Genomic DNA, 22,323 nt, shown 5'->3' on the forward strand with positions numbered 1-22,323 from the left:
CCATAATAGACAGATATTGTTCATCCCGGTACGCCCCCGCCCACCTCGGAGCCCAACAAGGGAAGGCAGTTGCCGGCTCTGGGTACCTCCAGCCTCGGTACTTACCTTAGGGGTGGCACCGGGATATAGATTTACACAGAATGCAAACCTAGCCCTAAAGCAGTGCTTTCCTGTTCCCAAAGATACACACCACCAGCCGATTGACAGAAGCGGGCTCACTCCTGCCGCCCGAATTACGGAGCAGCCTGGGCCAAAGGGAACGCAAAGGGACCCCAGGATTCCATTTTGCCCCTAACGGGTCGCCATGCACGGCAAACACATGGGTTTAGTATTAAACAAAGGCCAATAATAAAAACCAACTCAAAATAGAACTGAAATATCAACTCAACTCATATATAGAAATAGAGATTAGAAGAAAAAAAATAAGAGAAGGATCGCTAGGGCAACCCGGGGACGCGACACCCGTATTTACCAAAGACGGTAAACCCCTTGGGAAAAGAAAAGATCCCTGGGTACCTCGGGATTGGGACACCCGTACTCACCTACAGTAGGTGAGCCCCTGAGGGGAATTTCTGGGAAAAATATTTGACCGTAAGCTCACTTTCCTTCCGCATGTCTTACATCTGCGGAAGAAGTGTGACAGATCATTTAACATTCTTAAAGTACTTTCTAGAACCACTTGGGGAGCAGATCGCACTTCCTTGCTCCGAATATACGAAGCAATGACTTTATCTCGTATGGATTACGGATGTATGGTGTATGGCTCTGCGCGTTCTACGGTCTTGCGTAAACTTGATACTGTACACCATTCTGCTTTGAGAATTTGTTCTGGTGCATTTCGAACCTCACCAGTGCATAGTCTTTATGTCCTCTGTCATCAGTTACCACTCGGCTTACGACGTAAAAAACTGTCTGCCCAGTACTACCTTCGAGCTTTGTCTATTCCGAAGCACCCCTTGTCCTCTATGACATTTCCGGTGAGTCTTCGGAGACTTCATAATGCTCGACCTTCCCACATTCTCCCATTTTGCGAGAGAGCTAAATCTCTTCTTCGTGATTCCGAGCTCCATGATAAGGTGATACAGACCTCTGATCTCTTTTCCTTTCCCCCATGGAATATGCCTCAGTTTTCCTTTCTAAATCCCTTCTCTAGTTTTGAGAAGCAGAATACTGCCCCTATTGTCTACCAGAATCTCTTTAATTCTCATCGCTGTCAGTATTTAGATTACCTAAAGGTTTTTACTGATGGTTCAAAGTCAGATGATCATGTTGATTGCGGTATTGTTTTTGATACCGATACATTCAACTATCGTCTAGATACATTGATTTCTGTTTTATCTGCTGAATTATTAGCAATTTTTTATGCTCTTCAGAGGATTTCACTCTCCTCTGAGCGAAAATGTTGTATCTATACTGACAGTATGAGCTCACTGAAAATACTTTCTAATACTCAAAATCAGATTCATCCGGTTGCCTTCGAAATCCTGGGTCTTCTAAGGATTCTCCAAATCAGGGGGTTTGAGACACTTTTCTGTTGGATTCCGAGTCATGTCGGAATCATTGGCAATGAACTCGCGGATAATGCTGCAAAGACTGCATCTTTACTTATACAGACAGACATCCCATTCAGCGATGCGAAAAAGGCAATTCAACGTCATTTTTACTTACTCTGGCAGGAGTCATGGAATATTCAAGTAAATAACAAACTTCGCAATATAAAACCTACCATTACATCTTGGCCTTGTTTACCAGTGCGAGAACTAGATGTTAAATTATCTAGACTCCGCATTGGCCACACACGCCTTACTCATAAATATCTTTTATTCGGCGATCGAGCCCCATTCTGCACGAGATGCAAAAGGCTTTTAACGGTTCTTCACCTTTTAGTTGAGTGTAATCATTATCGTTTAAGATTTTTTAATACTACAACAGTGGACTTGCAAACGCTTGTGGGCGAATATCCCCACAAAAATCTTTTTAAATTTTTAAAAGAAATTGGTCTTCATCATATTATTTAACATTTTATTATGTTGCCATTTTTTATATCTTGTTCACTATGTTATGAGACATTGCCATGTAATTTTATCTATCAGTTTCTACTTTTACATAACTTTACATAAAAACCCGTTCTTTATATTTTAACCGTATGTCTGGCGCAGTATGGCCAAGTTTGGCTTTTGCGCCACTAAACCTTACAAACCAACCAACCACTGGGAAAAAATTTCTGTAGAGGGTATTTAAAAAAAGCTTCGGAACGAAAGTAATGTTGCGCCCAAATGAGACACAAACAATTCTCGAAATGAAAATCGAATAGCGAAAAAAATAAATGAAATAAAATAAAAATTCAAAAAAAAAACTTGATTATATAGTTTGTACTTCATCGCCGATTTTATATTTGTAAGGATTGCAGGAACATCCCCTTGTGGTGATAATTTCAGTATTTGTTCCTCATTGAAATAAAGGGAACAAATTTCTGTAATGGGCATTACAAAAATAAAAACCTAATATTTGTTTTTCTTTGTCGAAGCTCCCTGAATTTGTCTTTATCGTTGTCAAGATGGCAGGAATACTGGTTCCATCTCTGGGAGAAATTTTCTGATCAATTAAGAAAAATCTTCATTTTGTGTCCATTGTTTGCAGAAGTTTTTGTTTACTGTTTTCTCAGTTCAATTTTTCTCTAGTTCAATTTTACTATTATTACGATTTGAAAAATCATTGTTATCAGGAGCTTTAACCTAAAAATATTTTTTTAAAAAATCTTGGGAAAAAAATAGTCATCGCAATGACATCAAACAGAAAATTTTCTTCTGGTCGTTCTTTGATTCTTGTTTAACCTTTCCCTCATCAGGTTGCTTGAAGCGATCTCCTGTCTGGAACATCTACAAATCTCTATATCTGAAAGGGACAGAATTATTGCAGCTTGTTTTCCAAAAAAAAAAAAGTTTGACCAATACCATTTTTTAAACATCTTCTATTCCTTGTTTTCCTCGTCAAAACTTTAAAAAATGATTCCTTACTACTAACAAAATCCTTCATTTTTTTTTAAAGGAAATATTGGGGAAAAATCAAAAAGGGACATTATAACAAAGGTAATCAAAATTCTTGAGAATTCACTGCTCTTGATTCACTGCTGCTATTTTAACACTCTGAAGGCAGAATGCTGGCTAATGAAGCCAATACGGTCCAACTTGCTCCTTTTCTAAGAAATTCCCTGCAAATTACGTTGTTATTGCTTAGGGCACTTGCCAAAGACAAGTCCACTGAAGAAGTCGGCGATTTTAAGCCGAATTTTAATGTTTCTTGTTTCAGCAGTATCATCTAGGGCCAAGAGTATGTCTTGGCTACTCCTGCGTGACAGTCTTTTTCACGGGGCGGACTTCATTCATACATTTCATTCTCAGATCGTAATTTGGACTTGAATCGTAGAACGATCACCTCTAATCCGGTGCCCCCAGTGCTATTGTTTCGACTTTGTGGACTTTGCGGCTAGGACATTTATATGTGCACCAAACATGTATACGAGTTTTCGGCGAGAGGGTTCGAACATGCCCTACCAGCCAGGCTATCCTGGCCCTATACAAATTATTGTGAGGGTTACTTACAAAGTATATATATCAAATATTTCCTCTTGTGCACATTGGTTATCTGTTTTTGTTCTTCTGATATTCTCATTCAGTGCGGTATTAATAATTTACTGTCAAAACTACTAAGGTCGATTTCCAAAAACAAGTAAATAATGAGAACTTCCAGAAAATATTTAATGAAATATTAAATAATTTAATGAAAATCAATGAGTAAGTTATTATTTTGAAATAAAAATTTAATTATATTCTTCTTCCAGCTGTTTTATCAAAAATATTTTCAAAAATAAAGAATTTTTCTCGAAGATTATTAATCCACGGGAATTTTGTGCCCTTTAAAGCCTATTCTTAATTACAAAGAAATCAGTAATTGAATTTATACGTCTTAGACCTCAAGCATTTACAGATTTCTTAAGAAGCCACCATCTCTTATTTAAAGAAGCTGTGCATACAGATTAAAAATATTTGAAAGTTGTAATATTTAAAATGCCGATATTGCATATTTATGCTTCTTATAAGTATTTTCAGAATGCAGACGATCAAATGGCAGTATTATAATGGTGTTTGAATCCTCTTTTTTCTGGCAAGTATTTAAGAAATCATCAATTAAGTTACAAAAGTTATCAATTAATTTACAAAAACAACATCGAAGTTACAAAATATCAATCTTCATATGCAGGAATGTTTTACAAGTTAGATTTTTAAATATATATTATACTGCAGCATGACAATAGATTTAATATGCTTCGTAAATGTTGTAACTGCACGAATTATTATTAATAAGTTGTTCCTATTCTGAAAATACTAAGCTACTCTACTAGAATATAGAATCTGTCTGGTTTATTTATACTGAAAATTTTACTTGAAAAATGCAACCAGTGATTCTATTGAAAATAGTAATTGGGACAGAAATTTTTTTTCCAAGTGTTATTAACAAGTTAATTTATGGACTGATTGGTTAATTGGTTTTTATGGCGCAAGGACCAGATCTGATCATTCTGCGCCAAACGTTTGTTAAAAATGGCTTTCGTGTTAAAAATTAAAACATTTTAAGTAGATACAATTAAATATGATGTAAAATTTGAATATCTTTTAAAAAAGTAAAAATATTTGGATAAGGGTTATCTCCTAAAATGTCATTTAAGTTAAAAACAGTCGCTCCAAAATGAACTTGTCGTTGTGATCTAAAATCTTGGCATTCACATAAAATATGTTTAATCGTTAAAACACAATTGCATTTGTCACAAAGTGGTGCAGGATCAGAGTGCAAAAGATGTTTTTGGGTCAAATAGGTGTGGCCTATTCGAAGTCTCGTGATGATGACATCTTTCTTTCTAGTTAGAATTTTACTTCTGAAACCCTTGACAGATGGCTGTATTTGAAAAAGTTTATTTGTAGATAGCTTTCCCCATGTAGCTTGCCAGGATTTACTTTGAATTATTTTTATTGCTTGTAATGCATCGGTATTTGGTATTTTGATGTTTAGTGGCGCAAGAGCCAAAAATGGCTATACTGCGCCAAACAAATGGTAAAAATGTGTCTAATACAATTCGGTCATACAATTAAAAATTAGAAATGATTATATGGAAGACAAATAATGAATAGTAACAGTGGTCTTAAAAATGCAAATTACATCCCCAAAAGGAAATTTTTCCCCAAAATGTCAAAAGATTAAAATATCAATGAAATTTAAAAAGGTAAAAGTGCAACTCTCATAATAAAAAGACATGTACAATAAATTACGGAAACAAATGAAAAAAATCATTGTAACCTTTTTATTCGATGTTTCTTCAAGTATTTCTTGTGAATAGGTGTATTTGAAGGTTGACTGTAAAATTTTTTTGGGTCAACCCATTGAACCATACTTTTTTGAGGACTTTGTTTAAAAACAGTTTTGTCCACTGTGGTGGAATCGGTAGAAAGTTCCGGAGCATGTGGTGTTTCATCAATTGTTTCATGAGGATTATATATTATTGCATTATCAGATTCTATTTCGCTATCAGTGGTTTGGTTGGGTTTATCTGTGGTTGTAATGCATCGGATAATGGAACAAAATTTTCCTTCAACAGGGTTGTGCTTTTTGCTGCCTTGTCAGCTTTTTCATTTCCCAAAATTCCAACATGCCCAGGTATCCAACAGAATTTAATCGTGAAATTATTTTTTAGCGAATGATATATGTGCAAACTATTTAGAACTAAGGGATGACTTTCCGATGACACATTCTTAAAAGCTGCAATGCTACTTTTAGAGTCAGTATATATAATAAATTTAGAGGGGGATGACGTTGCAATTTTTTGAAGGCTTAGATATATTGCATAAAGTTCGGATGTAAAAACAGAACAGAAAGGGTGAAGTCTTTCGGATATTATTACATTACGAAAAACTGCTGCTGAGCCAATATTATTACCGCATTTCGAACCATCTGTATAAACAGGTTGAAAAGAATGATACTGTTGTCTATGTTCATAAAAACATTTCTGAAACATCACGTCTGATGTTGATGGTTTCAGGAAGTGCATAAAATCATCTACAAAACTGAAAGATAACTCCTGCCATGGAGGTGGACCACTAATGTTTACAGCAATCGGGAAGTCTTCAGTTTTGAATGTTCGTAAAATCTCTCCTATACGGAATCCAAAAGTTGGCGTAAAAGACAATCTCTTGGAGAATAACGCTCCGTATATAGGATTAAGAACCTTGTTGCACAGTGGATGGTATTCCACACTTTTAATTTTATAAAAGTAGGATAAACAAAGTCGTTTCCGCCTCAATTCCAAGGAGGGCTCACCACTTATAACTTGTAAACTTTGAATTGGCGATGTTCTAAAAGCTCCTGTAGCTATACGAAGTCCTTGATTATGCACCGAGTCTAACAATTTCAATTTGGATTTGGCAGCTGAGCCATAAATGGGTGCCCCGTAGTCAAGCTTTGAGCGTATCAGTGATTTATATATCTTCATCAAAGAGGCTCTATCTGCTCCCCAAGAGGTGTTTGATAGGACTTTTATAATATTTAGCGTTTGAAGGCATTTTCTTTTCAAGTTTTGAATATGAGAGCGAAATGTTAGTTTATTATCTAATATCACGCCCAAAAACTTTTTCTCACTAACTGTGGGAATGACCGACTCATTCAGTCGAAGCTCTGGATCTGCATGAAGGCCACGTCGTTTACAGAAGTGAACACTAACTGTTTTCTGAGGAGAAAAAACAAATCCATTTTTCAAAGCCCAGTCTATCATATTGTTTATGGATGTTTGTCAATGTTTTTGAATGAAATCCAAACTTTCGTTAGCACAATGGATCTGGTTGTCATCGACATAAAGTGAAGTATGTACAAATGGTGAGATTTTCGAAACAATCCCATTTATTTTTATGGTAAACAGTAAAACACTTAGTACGCTACCCTGAGGAACACCTTCATGCTGAATGAAAGTATCTGATAAAATATCACCAACACGAATTTGAAAGATCCTTGTCCTCAAAAAGTTTTGTACAAAAATTGGTAGATTCCCTTTTAAACCCAAGTTAAATAAATCTTTCAAAATGCCATAACGCCAGGTTCGGTCATAGGCTTTATCCATATCAAAGAAAATAGATACAAGATGTTTTTTGCTTACAAAAGCCTCTCTGATAGCAGTCTCTAGTTTTAGTAAATTATCCAATGTACTTCTCTTTTTGCGAAAACCGCTTTGGAAAGGGGAAATCCAGTTTTTCTCTTCTAAGACATACATCAGTCTGTGACTTACCATACGTTCCATTAGTTTACTGAGGCAACTAGTAAGGGTTCTTTGGTCTGTAATTAGAGGGATCTTGCCGATCTTTCCCAGGTTTCAGAATAGGAATTATTATTGCTTTTTGCCAGTTGGTTGGGAAGACTCTTTCTATCCAAATAATTTATGGACTGAATTAATTTACTGTTATGCATAAAATCAACGGAAAATCAGTAAATATCGTGGAATAATTTCAACTTCTGTACAGAGAGAAGTGCGACTTTAAGCCAAAAATACTTGCGTAAAAGCTTTTATCCTTAGATTTACAGAATAAATGGTATCTAGAAAAAAATTGAATACCGAAGTTTTACGAGTAATTATTTTCTTTTCAGTTTGAATTGCTAGATACTTTGATAGATGGTTTTTAAAATTTTTTTAAAAAAGAATCCGGAATATTTTATGAAAAAAGATTTTAAATGTAAAAAATATAATTAAGGTTTTGCTATTTATAGTTAATCCCTATTTTTTAAAAATCTCAAATATTGCCAGTAAATAAAGAGAGATTGATAAAAAATGCATAAAATCTACGAAAGATCTGCAAATATTGTGGAATAATTTCAGCTTTTATACAGTCAGAAATGTGGTTTTAAACAATAAATACTTATGTTATAATCCTTATTTCAACTTGATTAAAAAACTATGATTGGCTGGATAAGATACTGGATTTCAAAAAGAACTAAGATTTTTTCGAGTAATGGAACAAATTGAAGGTTATGTAAAGATACCTGGTCCACATGTATAATTTCAATTTCCTAAAATTAGAGGAAGCATTTCGTCTTCGGTATAAGGATTTCCCACTGCAATTCAAACTGACTCAACTTCATATTAATCAAATAATGCATCTGAATGAAGGATATTCTCTCTTATATTGTGGTGGTGCAAATTTTAAATAGGCAGCTGTCTAAATTTTAATCACGTATTTTAAAACACAGTGCTGGCGCTCAGGAACTTTTAAATTTTTAACTGTAATTAGGAAACAGATGAGAATTTTTAATTTGCGGCTGAATTTTTAATGTACGACAAGAATTTTAATCTCTCAACAGAATTTTTAAAATTGCAACTGGTGGAAATTTAGCACTTGGCTCTGGTGGTGTACTCGAGGTGTAATTATTTTTAATTTGAAAACTCTAGATCGAGTTTTATTTAATTTGAAAACTCGAGACAGAGTTTTATTTAATTTGAAAACTCAAGATGGATTTTTTTTATTCATCTCGAACCCGAGATCATTTTAATTTTAAACTCGAGAATGAGCATTTTTGTTTAAATTTTAAACTCGAGAGCGTTTTTAAAAATTGGGATTCCATATGTCTTTTTCTTAATTTCAAACTCTAATTGGAGTTTCATTTTTTTTAATTTAAAATTCGATATGACGACAAATTTTTGTTGGAGCTCCGGATACATTTTTTTTTTAAATATGAAACTGGAGTTGTTAGTATGAAACTTAACAAATCTTCACCGATTTCGTAATTTTCCTAAAACTTCCAAGATTCAACTATTTTATAAACGATTAAAATATTGAAAGAATGAAACATTTATACGAAAATCATCTTAAACTTAAAGCTCCATAGGATATCAGAGAAAAATCTGTTAATACATTTTGTAGCAGAATGCTATTTAAGAATGTAATTATTCAATACACTACGTGACATGCATCCGTTGCCTAACAGAATGATTCCATCGTAATTTCCTTTATAGCAATCATTTCATTTGATTTTCTCTTTTATAGTAGATCTTTGAACATAATGCTTTCAGCGCTCCTGGCAAGCTACTTGAAGACTGCAGCATTCTTTAAATGGACGCCTAAAGTTTGAAACTAAGTGAGAAAGCTTCTGCGTCTGCACTACTTGTGTATCGAATTGACTCTTTCGTCAACTGCTAAACGTGCCGAGGCAAGATCATATGAGTTCAAAATATTCCGGTTCCTTTTATTTATACAAAAACTCTAAAATTAAAATATCGTCTCATTTAATCATGCTGTTTGAGATGATAATAATGAATAATGATGTTCGAAAGATCCGAATAAATTTTTTAACAAAATAAGGAACATGCTTTTAATTAATTTAATTATCTTTAAGATTAATTTTTTTTAAATAGAATCTCGATTATGTTTTAAGAGCAATCGAAATTTACTGTTGAAAGTCTAAACAGCATCCATCGATTCTGCTGAATTCTACATTCCTTCTTCTCAATAAAAGATAAACTGTAATTTATAAATAAGTAATACTAACCGTGTAATTCACTGTTCATTTTTCCCCGTGAAATAATTTATCAATAATTATCAACTTTTCAAATTTTATTTTTGAGAAATATGCGATTAATTTATTTCAATTTATGCATTTGCTAACTAAAGAAAGTTTTTGGTATAAATTTTAAAGTATTTTTTTATTAAAATCATCGTAAATGGCATAATTTAAACCGTAATTTACCTTCCATTTTGTAATAAATGGATTTTAATGGAAATTTTTAAATTAAAATTTGAAACGATTTTCATAGTGGGATGGTATTTAAAGACCTTATTTAAAAGGCCCCGAAGACTCGATCAGATATAGATATTTATAACAATGTAGAGCAGAAAAATATATAAAAATAATTATATGAATCTTGTATTTCTTTGACAAGATAATTTAAGTAGATGAGATTCCACTTAATCCAATCTACTGACAATCATCTGAATGGATGTAATTATTATAAGGCTTGAATTTGGACCTTGTTTTGTTTCTGTGATGCATTGATCTACTGTTCCACAAACAGTTTATTGTTGTTGTTGCTTATCCTTAAAAGATCTGACATATATCAGATCAGCTCCAGTACGTTGTTGACCACCAAAAAATCTATGATAATAAGGGAATCCGATATTAAATCTCCCTCTAACACCTAGAGTGTGATCCAGTGAAGCTGGATGGTCTAAGCATTTTTTACAAGTGGAATGGTTTTTTCCTACCACTTTCAAAGGAAAGTCACCGAAGGTGGCCACTTTTTAGTCCAGTCAGAGCAGTTTGGTAGCCACGGTCACATTTGATTTCCAGCAGAGTGCCTGGGGATGCCCCCGTGTGCCATTGGTGCGCAGGTGGAATACGGCATATTAAATTTAGATGTTTAATTTGAGCATAATTTTTGATAAGTAAGCGAAGAGCCATTGGGCCGTTTCATTCTCACTACCCTCTTTGACAATCAATCAGTGACCTCATTACTACTAATTTTTACGGGTGATATTTGGTGTTTGACTGGAATCTGACAGAATCTTCCGATGTGTGGCCCTTAGAGAGGTTTCAGTTTTGCAAGACCTCTCAAATGTGGATATGAAGATGACTGTGGAGTAAAAAGTTCATGAATTTCTGTCATAGAAAGGATAGCTGATTAACTATTTATTTTCAAAATGAGATTTTTTTGTTTTTGTTTCTCGGAGATATTGATGAAATGGACGTGTTTCAAATGAAGCAAAGAACTCTTTTTGAAGGTGATTTATTACGTTTCTCCTTGCATCTAAAGCGTCTCTTGGAATTGCACGGAAAGACTGCAATAGTATTTCTTTGTGGCAGATTTCAAATGAAGGATGAAGTATACTATTCTGATGTTTATGGGTAGAGACTTTGTCATTTTTTTTAAACCCTGAAAGTCCAGAATTAGCTATACGATCATTTACTGTGTATATGAAAGATTCCAGGCACAAATTATTTTTTCTCTCCTTGCCAGCAAAACCGACTGTCATAGTGAAAATTCTGTTGTATTGTTATTGCTATTGGCATACGGGCTGGACTGCATTTATACATTTAAGTTGCTCGTCCACATATCGTAATTTAGATCTGCAAAAGAGAAAGAACACCTTCATCCAGAACCCCCAATTGTATTGTCTGGAGTTGGAGGACTTTGTGGTTACGACGGATTTATACCTTTACTAGCAGCTATTTACACAGCCTTCGGCAGGCGGGGTTCGAATTGCCTATCTAAAGGATGAGAATCCAACATCCTACCAAACAGGGTGTCCCAGAACTAAAACTCCCTGTGCTTACTTGGTGAAGGTACATAATTTCACTATTTAATGCAAATGGTGTCTTTTTGAGTCCTTATATTGGAGATTAAATGATTTACATAATATGAGAATAAATTGAAAGCCGTGAGATCAATTTACTCTAACATAACTTTGCGATCATAGACCTTTTCAATTGGAATGCGTCATCATGTAAGAATTGGTACAAAAATCAATAAAATTAAAGAAATAATAAAGCTGTTTGAGCAACGCAGATTTCTAACTAGAGGAGATTGATGTTTTATAGAAATTCAAATAATATTTGCCCCACAGTTCGAAATTTTCTGGGTGGTTGTCATGATTGGGCCTTGAGATTTCCGATTTCTTTTGTACTTGTGTGAAACTGTTCAGAAAGTTATTTGCTTAACTGCCAAAGGCATTTAATTATCTGCTCGGAATAATGTCTATTTTTGCAATTAACCAATATCCAAAAAACTTGCAATTTAACTTGCAATTTAACCAATATCCAAAAAAAGAAATTACCCAGACTGATAAATTCATTTGAAAATTAGAGGTAATTTCGTTTTGCTTAGGACGTGGTTAAATGATAAGCAGTAATGTAAGAATCGCACTACACTGACACGGGATTTTTTCCAACATGTTTTCGGAGCAAATGAAATTTCTGAAAGGTCAAGTGATAATTATTTTGGTTGAGATGCATTAAATTCGTCTGCATATTGATGCAGAGCAGTCTTTTGTGGGGGGGGGGAAGTTGGTCTCTAGTGATGAAACAGAAAAGATGTTTCCTTTCTGTTGTTGCTCGTGTAGTGATGGTACCCTGCCTAAATTCTTTGACATCCGGTAATATTGCGAATGAATTCAAGGGACATGCTCCTTTCTTTTTTCCAATTTGGCAGGATTTTGAAGCTGTGGCTGTTTTTTTTTGGAAATTGGAAGCATGAAAGACCCTCTATAACCGTAAATGAGAAATCCAAAGGTTTGGTACCGGAAAGACAAATAATCGCATAATATTATATTACGTTGGGAAGAAAGTACATGGATTTATCAGTGAAATGGAATTCTTATGAAAGCCTATTTATTATATCTAAGGCAAATTTCCAAAATGAAGCATCCATTATTCTTGAAAACACAAGAATAGATCATTTTGTGATGATAAAGAATCAGCAGATATGTGTTGCATTTCTAAAAGTTACACATTGGCAAAATGTGCAACATATTATTCAGGTTTGAATAAAGTTAGGCATTATTCTACTAAATGGTGCGCAGTTTTGAGAGTATATTTCTCACGAATAAAGTGCCCAAAATCATTGCTTGTATAACTATATTCTTTTGGTGTTGAAGAAGCTTCCCCTTCCAATTGGAAACTATCTCATGTAGTGGCGGTGAGTTTGCCGATGTAGACAATTGCTTTTAATGGCTGGCATGGACTTTTCTTCTTCGTTGCACTCCGTGGTGACAACACTATTTAAGAGAAAATCGGTTCATCCTTGAAAATGTGTACCCGATTGCACTGAATAAATCTGTATGAGGATCTTATGGTATTGTCTGGTTCTTGCCATCCTGGTGGATACAGAAGAAAGTGACGTCGTCTATCCCACTCCTCACCATGGAACATCCCTCTGGTGGGAGGGGCTGTAAAGGGGCCAATCATGTCCCTGAAGAAAAGACCTTTAGTTCTCGCCAGTGTGTCGCCATGCTCCGAAGTTTCTAATTTTCCCAATGCCTTTTTTGCACGGCATGATAGCCCTTTGCCATTATGTCTGAACACGTACACATGGAATTAGTACTTTCAGTTGTTTCTTAAGATTATCATGGGCTTCTCCAAAATGAAAATATACAAGTCTGTGTATTTGAAAATCAAAAAAATTTCATAAGTACAAATTGCATGAACTTGGAATTTGAAACATGACTTAGAAGTTAAATGAATAAAAGAAAAATATATTTCGTTTTCCAAAACTAGATTCTTGTCAGTGTAGAAAGATCGTTTGCGTTACAAACTACTGGTGGCAAATGAGAAGAGAATATCGGCCAACCTGTACTATCATTTGTGGATATGAGCATCATCCTGTATTTCTGGGAAGTGCTTTCAATGATAGACAATGAAAAAAAATTGTTTCCTCTAAAAACATGAAATTTCAAATTATACATAACATTGTTGTTTTACAGAAAATATAAAGGATAAAACTATCAAGTAATTAATTAATAAAGAACAAAGTAAGAATGAAGATGATTGTTTTGTAACAAAGCTGGAGTGATAGTCTGGCACACTTTTTCAAAAGTAAAAAAATGAAATTAAAAAAAAACCCCTCGAAATGAGTATTTAAAAAAAAATTCGTTGCTTTATAAACATTCGTACAGCGATGTATCATCGCAGTGAAAAGAGGCAGTATTCTTTTTCCATCTAGTGAAAAAAAAATTCTGTTTTAATTGCGCTCTGCAGTTTTTAAGCTTATCGGATTGTCCTTAAACTGTAAATTATGAAATATATTTGTCACAAAATATTGCTGCATTATCATTCTTGTTGGTTATCAGGCTTTGTTTCTAAGATACTTGCAACTCTTTTCTGGAATACATTTATTGCGGTTGCATAACGAAAATTAATTTTCGATATCGCCATATCCGCCAGGTTTAATTCACTGAAGCGTTAGGCAACGAAGAGGCAGACAAGGCTGCTAAATTCGTGACTATTTCAATGGCTACAACTATTCCTGTGAGTGACATAAAGAGACACATTAAAATGCTCCTTTATTCTAAATGGCAGAGACGGTGGGAAATGAGACAGACAACAAACTTCATATTATTAAATCCCATGTCCAATTTTGGGCTGTCAGTACCGAAGAGAAAAGCAGGCACCGTTTTAAAGTTTACTCATTGGACACACTGGATACACCCATGTTCATTTGTTGCTAGGTGAACAACAGCCTCTTTTCGAGATGTCATTGTCAAATGTCTGACGAACATATATTGTCAAATTGCCCACATTTCAATGCTCAGATTTTAATTTTTTCGAAAGTCGTGCAATCTATTATATTTTTTGCTTGAAAAGATACCTCGTGTCCAACTCTTTGTATTTTTAAAATCCATAAAGTTTTATTCATTTATTTAAATCTTGATGATATTTTAGAATTTCACCTCATATTTCCTTCAGTGACTGTTTGAAAGTGATATAATTTTACCTATTGTTTGGCGCACTGTGATCAACATGAGGGTTCCTGGACCAGAAAACCCCATTTTACAAACTCAGGTTCTGCAAAGAAATCTTTACGACGGTTATTGGAACAAACATCTTTATTAACAGAACAGCACAGCACAGAAACATACACAAAAAGACGTACAGTTTTAAAGAGAGAGGTACATTTATACTATAATTCTACATATGACATCATTTAGTGATGTAATTAAGAACCAATCCGCGACCGGCGCACATGACATCGCTTTAATCCTTACGTCATAGTTTGAAGCCACGTGCGTGATCAGGGAAAGTTCAAGTATAAATAAATGGAGTTGCAACACCCCAAACAAATCAAATCAATTTGCACTCAAGCTGAATCGAAAATAAACAAGAAAAGGACATGTTCTAAAAAAAACATTTTGATATTGTTTTCTTTTGTTGTTCGAAAAAAGTTGAATTTCGTAGGGTGTTGTTTTTTGTGAAGTGTTTATTTTCATATTCTGCAAAAGGGAATGTGATTTCAGTTTCATGAAATTTAGAAGGCTATATAACCGAATGCCTTGATGTCTTTGGCCTGTATCTCTCTTAGTTCGAATATGGCATTTTTGCACACTATAAGCGTGTATTTATTTATTGTGTGTAACAGGGATAGATGACTTTTTTCTGTGGTATGGCCCATGAGATGACAGAGAATTCAAGACAGTCTCCTACCGCTGAATTTGTAGTTGAATGTTTGGGTAGTGGGAAAGTTCCATGATTCGTTTTAATTGAGGGAAAGTTTTTTCTTGAATCTCTCTAAAAATATCGATTCGTTTTTAAAATGAACGGTGATGTATAGATTTGAAACCGCACAACTACAAAATTGAAAAAAAACATCTTTCAGTTGTAAGAAATTTGAAAAAATTAACGTTATCGAATATCTTATGATGGAAATTCTTAATTTTACTCCTTTTGTTACGGTAGCAACTTCATAAAATCGTGATGGGTTGCCTCTAAATGATTTTGAATGCTCCAGTCTTGAAAAGCAAAGTCGTGAAAAAAAAATAATCAAACAATCACCAATTATCAATAATGAATAAAAAATAAACAATTAGCAAATATTCTACAAATATTAAATATTTCTCTAAAAAAAAGAAAAAGATGCCTTATCCTGCAAATTTCACTAAATAAACCATTATTTTTCACTCTCACAAGCATATAAAGTGTGCAGTATTTGTTTATGACTATTTAAGGTATCCGAATACGTTGAAATGGCTATTTTTTTCAAAAAATCGTATTTTTAGTTTTTGGTTTTATTGAATAAAGCAGTTATTTAGCTTTACAAAACAGCTTGTACTTTGTTTCTACGTCAATTACAAGCCGAGATATTAGCAAATTAGTAAAGCTCGGTAAACCGGAAGTGGGTGTTCAAGTAACCGGAAGTAAGCATTTAAATGCCCATAAAACTGTCAAATTTGATTGAAATTCCGCGATTTTTTTAAAAAATAATTTTAGTATATTATTAATTTAATATTTAAAATAATTCTGCACCTTAAGGATATCTGGCAACGTAAAATTTAAGGAAATCTGGCAACATTAGTTTGTTTACATTTGTAGCGTGCGTTGCGATTTTGTTGTGATCTTCTTGTTTAGTTTTTACAAAAATAATAGTAATCTGCATTAATTTGATAGATTATTAGTGAAATTTTAGAAAGTGTTAGTGTTTTTAACAGTGCTAGTAATGGGTAATAATAAAAACAAGTGTTACTCTCGCAAACGGAAATTCGGAGGGAACAGATACTCCAGTAAAGCTACAAAAAGTAGTAAGTTAGATGCTTCACTGTTAACAGTCAGTGAAACAAAATTAAAACAATCTTCGAAACCTTCAGATATTCCTATAAACAACGAAAAGAATGTGCTTATTAATTTCCAAATCCTCAATGACATTATTTCATCATTATGTTGTCCTGTGTGTTTTAAAAGTGGAGTTAGCATTATCCAGGAGTCTGTATTTGGCTTAGCGATGAATATGACATTAAAGTGTAAAAATTGTGACTATTCAATATCTTTCTGCACCTCTCAAAAGGTAAATAAAATGCATACCATAAATCTTGCATTTGTTTTTGGTATGAGAGTTATTGGCAGGGGACATTCTGCAGCGAAAAAACTGTGTTCTGCGATGAATGTGAATGTGCCTTCGAAAAAGTCATTTGGCTATCTCGAAAAAAAACTGGAAGCTGCTGCTAGTAACGTGGCATCCAAAACAATGAAGGAAGCTGCATTAGAAATTAGAGGTGACTCAGTAACTGAAGAAATAGCTCAGTGCGGTGTGTCAGTTGATGGCACATGGCAACGAAGAGGGTATTCATCTCTGAATGGATGTGTCACGGTCATTTCAATAGACACTGGAAAGGTGTTAGACATTGAAGTGATGTCGAAAGTGTGTAGAATTTGTGACAAAAAAAACAGCGAAGCAATAAACTCTAGTCATACCTGTACAAAACATACAGGTTCGTCTGGTGCTATGGAACCTCTTGGTGCTTATCGTATTTTTGAAAGGTCTGCTGACATGAGGAAACTACAATATATAAAATTCTATGGCGACGGGGATTCAAAAGGATATGATGCTGTGAAAGATGTTTATGGGAAGGATAGCGTTACAAAATATGAGTGTATTGGACATATACAGAAGCGTGTTGGCACAAGGCTAAGAAAATTAAAATCGAAGCAAAAAGGTCTTGGAGGTCGAGGAAAACTTACAGACACCTTCATCGATAAATTGCAAAATTACTACGGAATTGCTATCCGTAGTAATGTGAATGATTTGGAAGGCATGCAAAAGGCAGTAATTGCAGCATTTTTTCACTGCTGTTCCAGTGCAAAACAACCAATGCATGGTCAATGTCCAGTTGGGCCCGAGAGCTGGTGTAGATATCAGCAAGCCATATCGAACGGAAAAAAATACAAGGAAAAATCAAAAGGGCTTCCAAAAAATGTCCTCAATAGCATCAAGCCTGTATACATGCAATTATGTGACAAAAATTTGCTACAAAAATGCTTGCATGGGAAAACCCAAAATGCAAATGAATCGTTCAATGGAATTCTTTGGAAATTTATTCCAAAAGAAATTTTCGTTGAGTTGTCAACATTGCGGTTGGGTGCATACATGGCAGTGATTCAATTTAATAAAGGATTTGAAGGACTGCTAGATATTTTAAGGCATTTTGGTGTAAGTTTGGGGGTGTTTACCCTCAAAGGTTTTGCTGAACTCGACGAAGTGCGAGTTAACGAATCCAAGCGACATTCTTTGCCCGGAGTTAAAGTTGCCAGAAAAAAAAATCGGGCAGCTAAAAAGAAAAAATTAGTTAAAAATGAGCAAGCAGAAGGTTTAACTTATAAATCTGGGACATTTTAGGTTAGTAGTCACATGTATATAGCATATATGTGGTAAGTTGTAATAAAAATGCATTTTTCTCAAAATCACTTTTTTTGCATATTTTGCCAGCGATAAAAATGATAACTTGAATTATTCTAAAGCAATTGCTTTGAAACTTGGTATAATCTTTCCTTATAATGTTTTCTAGAGCGTGACCTAAAAGAATGTTCATAATAGGAATATTTTTTAAATTATGGTATGTTATTTGAATAATGGTGTTATAAAATATGCAAAATACCCTGTGATGGTTCTTCGACTAGCTCTAGAAGTTTTATTTATTGGGGTAGCCTTAAAATTTTAGGTCATTCCCTAGGTAATTGCATAAGGATTATTTAAATACTAAATTTATTGAATTTGGTTAAATAGAATTTCGTGTACCATTTTTGAAGTTTTCCTAAAATTTCTTCAAAATTCACCATATATCTACCAATTTTCTAAAACTAAAAAAAATTATTGCAAATTTTAACTTATAATAGCTTATGTACACATAAACTGAAGTCAAAAAACATGTTAATTTGTTTCTATATGATAATTTTCAAAAAAAGTGCTCCGAACGTATTCGGATACCTTAAACTGCTTATTGAGCACACGTTGGAAATGCTCTTTAATTTGATGCAATAAGTGATTTTTAGAAACATTATTAAGGAATTGCAAATTGTGCTTTTCAACGCAATGTGAACGATGGAAGAGGCCGCAATGGCTGAGAGGTAAAGTCTCGGTTTCGGAACCAGAAGGTTTCATATTTGAGACCCGCTTCTACGGAAGAACCGTTGTGTGAGCGGATCTGGTGCACGATAAATACATAGGGGTCAAATGTTCCTCCCGCTCCTGTGGTGTAGAAGTTTGGAGAGGGGGTGCCTCCTCAGGTGTCATTCTCGTCATCTGACGACAGTTCAGAATGACAAGGTCCGTTCCCAAACAGCCCTAGTGTTGCTTAAAAAACAGGACGTTACCATAATTAAACCAACTAAATTCACAAATTGTTGCAAGGAACCCCTATTTTTCTTCCATTTTTGAACAAGGCAATAGGAGTTTTATTCCTTCATGCATGACAAAAATTAAAAAAAAAAATTGTCTGAAACTCGCTGTTAATTTTTCAACACTGTTTTTACCACACGCGTGGCACAAAACTCTCACAAACGGATGATAAGTACTCTATTTGCCTCTTATCCAACAGGAAATCTTTGGATACTGAGCAAACAGCGATTCTAAGAGAAAAATTCTGGGACTGCTTTTGTAATGATCAATACTAAACAAAAAAAATATAGCTTTGCTTTCAAAGAAGCCAATATTTTCCATACGGCAAGAATAATAATTGTATTTGATGATCAAAAGTACTAAATGATTTCCGAAATGAAAACTTGGAAAAAAATAGTGGATAACAAAAAAAAAAAAATAATAATTGCGAATCTACTATTAGTACTTTATTGACAGTATTGCCACTATGTGCATGGAATGAAAGATTTATATATCTAAGATTTAAAAAAAAAATCCCTTCATGCTGTGCCGAATGTTAATCTGTTTTTGTTCGCTGCTCTTCTCGCTTTCCCCGTCTTCCAGACATTAATAATTTACAATCGGGAACCTTAGCTAAATTATATTTCGGAGAAATAAGCTGTTGCAGCGAGTGATAAATACAGTGAACAAGCACACAGACGAACTCTGTACATCTTTTAAATTCGATTGATGGCACGGAAGACGCGCGCAGTAATAAGTTCTATATAAGCAGTTTGCTTAAATGAAAATCTTTTAAAAATTATTTAGTGGGTAATGCAAAAAAAAAAAAAAAAAAAATTGTAGTACCCAATTTTGAACTGAATAATTTGCCAGAATAATTCTTTCTCATCAGATGCATCCGCATCATGCGATTTTCGAAAAATTATCATTGAAGAAATGATTTAAGCAGTTGTTATCGCATACGCATTGATTTCTGCCAATTTTAATGGATTTCTTTGTTTCTTGACATTCGATCTCGACTCTTGATTCCATGTGTAGAATATTTTCCGTATTTAAATGTGTCTATTTCTGAAAGGAGCTCACTGGGAAAAAATTTCTGTAGAGGGTATTTAAAAAAAGCTTTGTTTTAAATACAAATAAATAAAATACAAAAAATAAATAAAAAATCTAAAATCTAAAAAGGAAATTGTTGAATATATCAAAAAAACTAAAATAAACAAAACTCCTGGAATTGATGCTATAACCAACAAAATGATAAAAAAAAAAACTCCCAATCTAAATACTAATTAAAATAGCAAATATAATGAACAAGATTTTCGAACTCAGATACTTCCCTGATTGCTGCAAAATAGCAAGAATAATACCCATACTCAAATCAGGCAAAGATCCCTCCCTTCCAGTGAGCTATAGACCTATCTCCCTTCTCCCGACACTCAGTAAAATATGTGAAAAATTAATTTTTAATAGATACCTTAAATACAGTAAGAGCACAGGAATCTTAATACCACAACAATTTGGGTTCACAGAAAAACTATCAACGACTCACCAATTACTCAGAATGATCGAATATATCCATGAGGGCAGAAAAAATCAGAAACAAACGGCAGCAGTCTTTTTAGACATGGCCAAAGCCTTTGACAAAGTCTGGATCCCTGGACTAATCCACAAATTAATAGCATATAAATTCCCCAGAACAATAGTCGAACTCATCATCTCATACCTATCCAACAGATACTTTACAGTCCTAGTCAAACAGCATGACTCTTCCAAAAGACAACTCAAAGCTGGCGTGCCTCAAGGTGGCATTCTCGCCCCAGTGATATTCCTACTCTACTTAAACGATATTCCCCAGCAGAAAAATATCATGATCAGTCTCTATGCGGATGACACTGCCATTTTATCACAAGGCAAGAAACCAGCTGAAGCAATAGCACCTCTACAAAATTACCTAAATAACCTAGAAAAATGGCTAACGAATTTGAAAATTAAACTAAACGTAGACAAAACCGAAGCAATAATCTTTTTTAAAAGAACACCGAATAGGACTAAAATTAAACTTTATAACAAAGAAATTAATTGGAAAAATGAAGTGATATATCTAGGCATCACCCTTGATAGGTATCTAAACTATAGAACCCATATTGAAAAGACTAGGGGAAAATATAAAGCCTTAAGAGCACAATATCCACTTATATGCAGAAACTCTGGCCTCCCTCTTGACAGCAAATTATTAATATACCTAGCATATCTCAGACCCATCCTAACATATGCATGCCCGGTTTGGGCTGCCACTGCCAAAACCAATCTAAACAAAATCATAATTTTGGAAAACAAAATCATCAGAATGATTACTGCTGCAAGATGGTTTCACAGAAAAGCAGATATATCTAACGCAATTGGAATTCCTCCAGTCAAAGAATTCATCGTGAAACTCGCAGAAACATTTTACAGTAATATACCTGCAATAGAAAACTCAACCTTACAAGAAGTCTACAACATAGACGACAAGCAAAACAAAAAAAGGCCCGTTGCTCTTTTAAAATTCTAAAATAAACTCCTCTCCACACTTGCTATAATCTCTCTCTAGTATTATTATTATTACTATCTTTTTTGTTCTTTATTATTATTTTTTCCCCACAACAAAACAATGACTATACACAAATCCCCCAATAATTAAATAAATAGTGCACACTTATCTAACAGGAAAGTCTCATTTGCGCTAAGTCATAATCTTTGCTAGATTTGCAGATGGTGGGGCCTGCGGCCCCAATGAGCTGCAACTCTCCCTACAACAAGCTGGCATGTCACATTTTTGAGGTTTCGACCAGCTAGGGAGCAGACGTGTTTTTCGTCTCTCCTGTTTTGTTCGCAACTGAGAAGATTAGGGTGATGAACCGGTCCAGTTCTTCGGAACTAGCCGGGTTGGCTGAAACAGGCACAGCAAAGCGATTATGCACTGACGAAAATGTAGTTGAAATGGAGACTGTTGGTTTTTTGGCCAACAGCCCACTGAAACCATGTCAAAATTGCCATCAAAGTAGGGTACTTAGAAAGGAGGTTGAAAGAGGGGAAGCCGGAATAAAATACTTGGTAGGATTAATTGAGTCTTACGAAACCGACGAATTTACTGCGCACAATAATAGCGAGAAAGTTAGGCAAATATACGTGGATTTGGAACAAACCAGGCAAAGACTGGACCAAATAAAGGGTGAGTTAAAAACTTTTAACTGTCTCTCTCCCCATGACTGCTTGCTAAATAGGAATAATTTAACAAATGGTAAACTATTAGAAGAATAGAATGATAAGCATGGAGGTGAATTTAAAAACTTCCAAAAAAGAAAAACGGCCAGGCAACACATAGCTAGCCCCAATAAAAATGCTGATAATATTCCCATCAGTAATAAATTTGAAGCGTTAAATTTAATAAGTAATGAAAATCA

Source organism: Argiope bruennichi, chromosome 11 (genome assembly GCF_947563725.1).
Source record: "Argiope bruennichi chromosome 11, qqArgBrue1.1, whole genome shotgun sequence".
Taxonomy (NCBI): domain Eukaryota; kingdom Metazoa; phylum Arthropoda; class Arachnida; order Araneae; family Araneidae; genus Argiope; species Argiope bruennichi.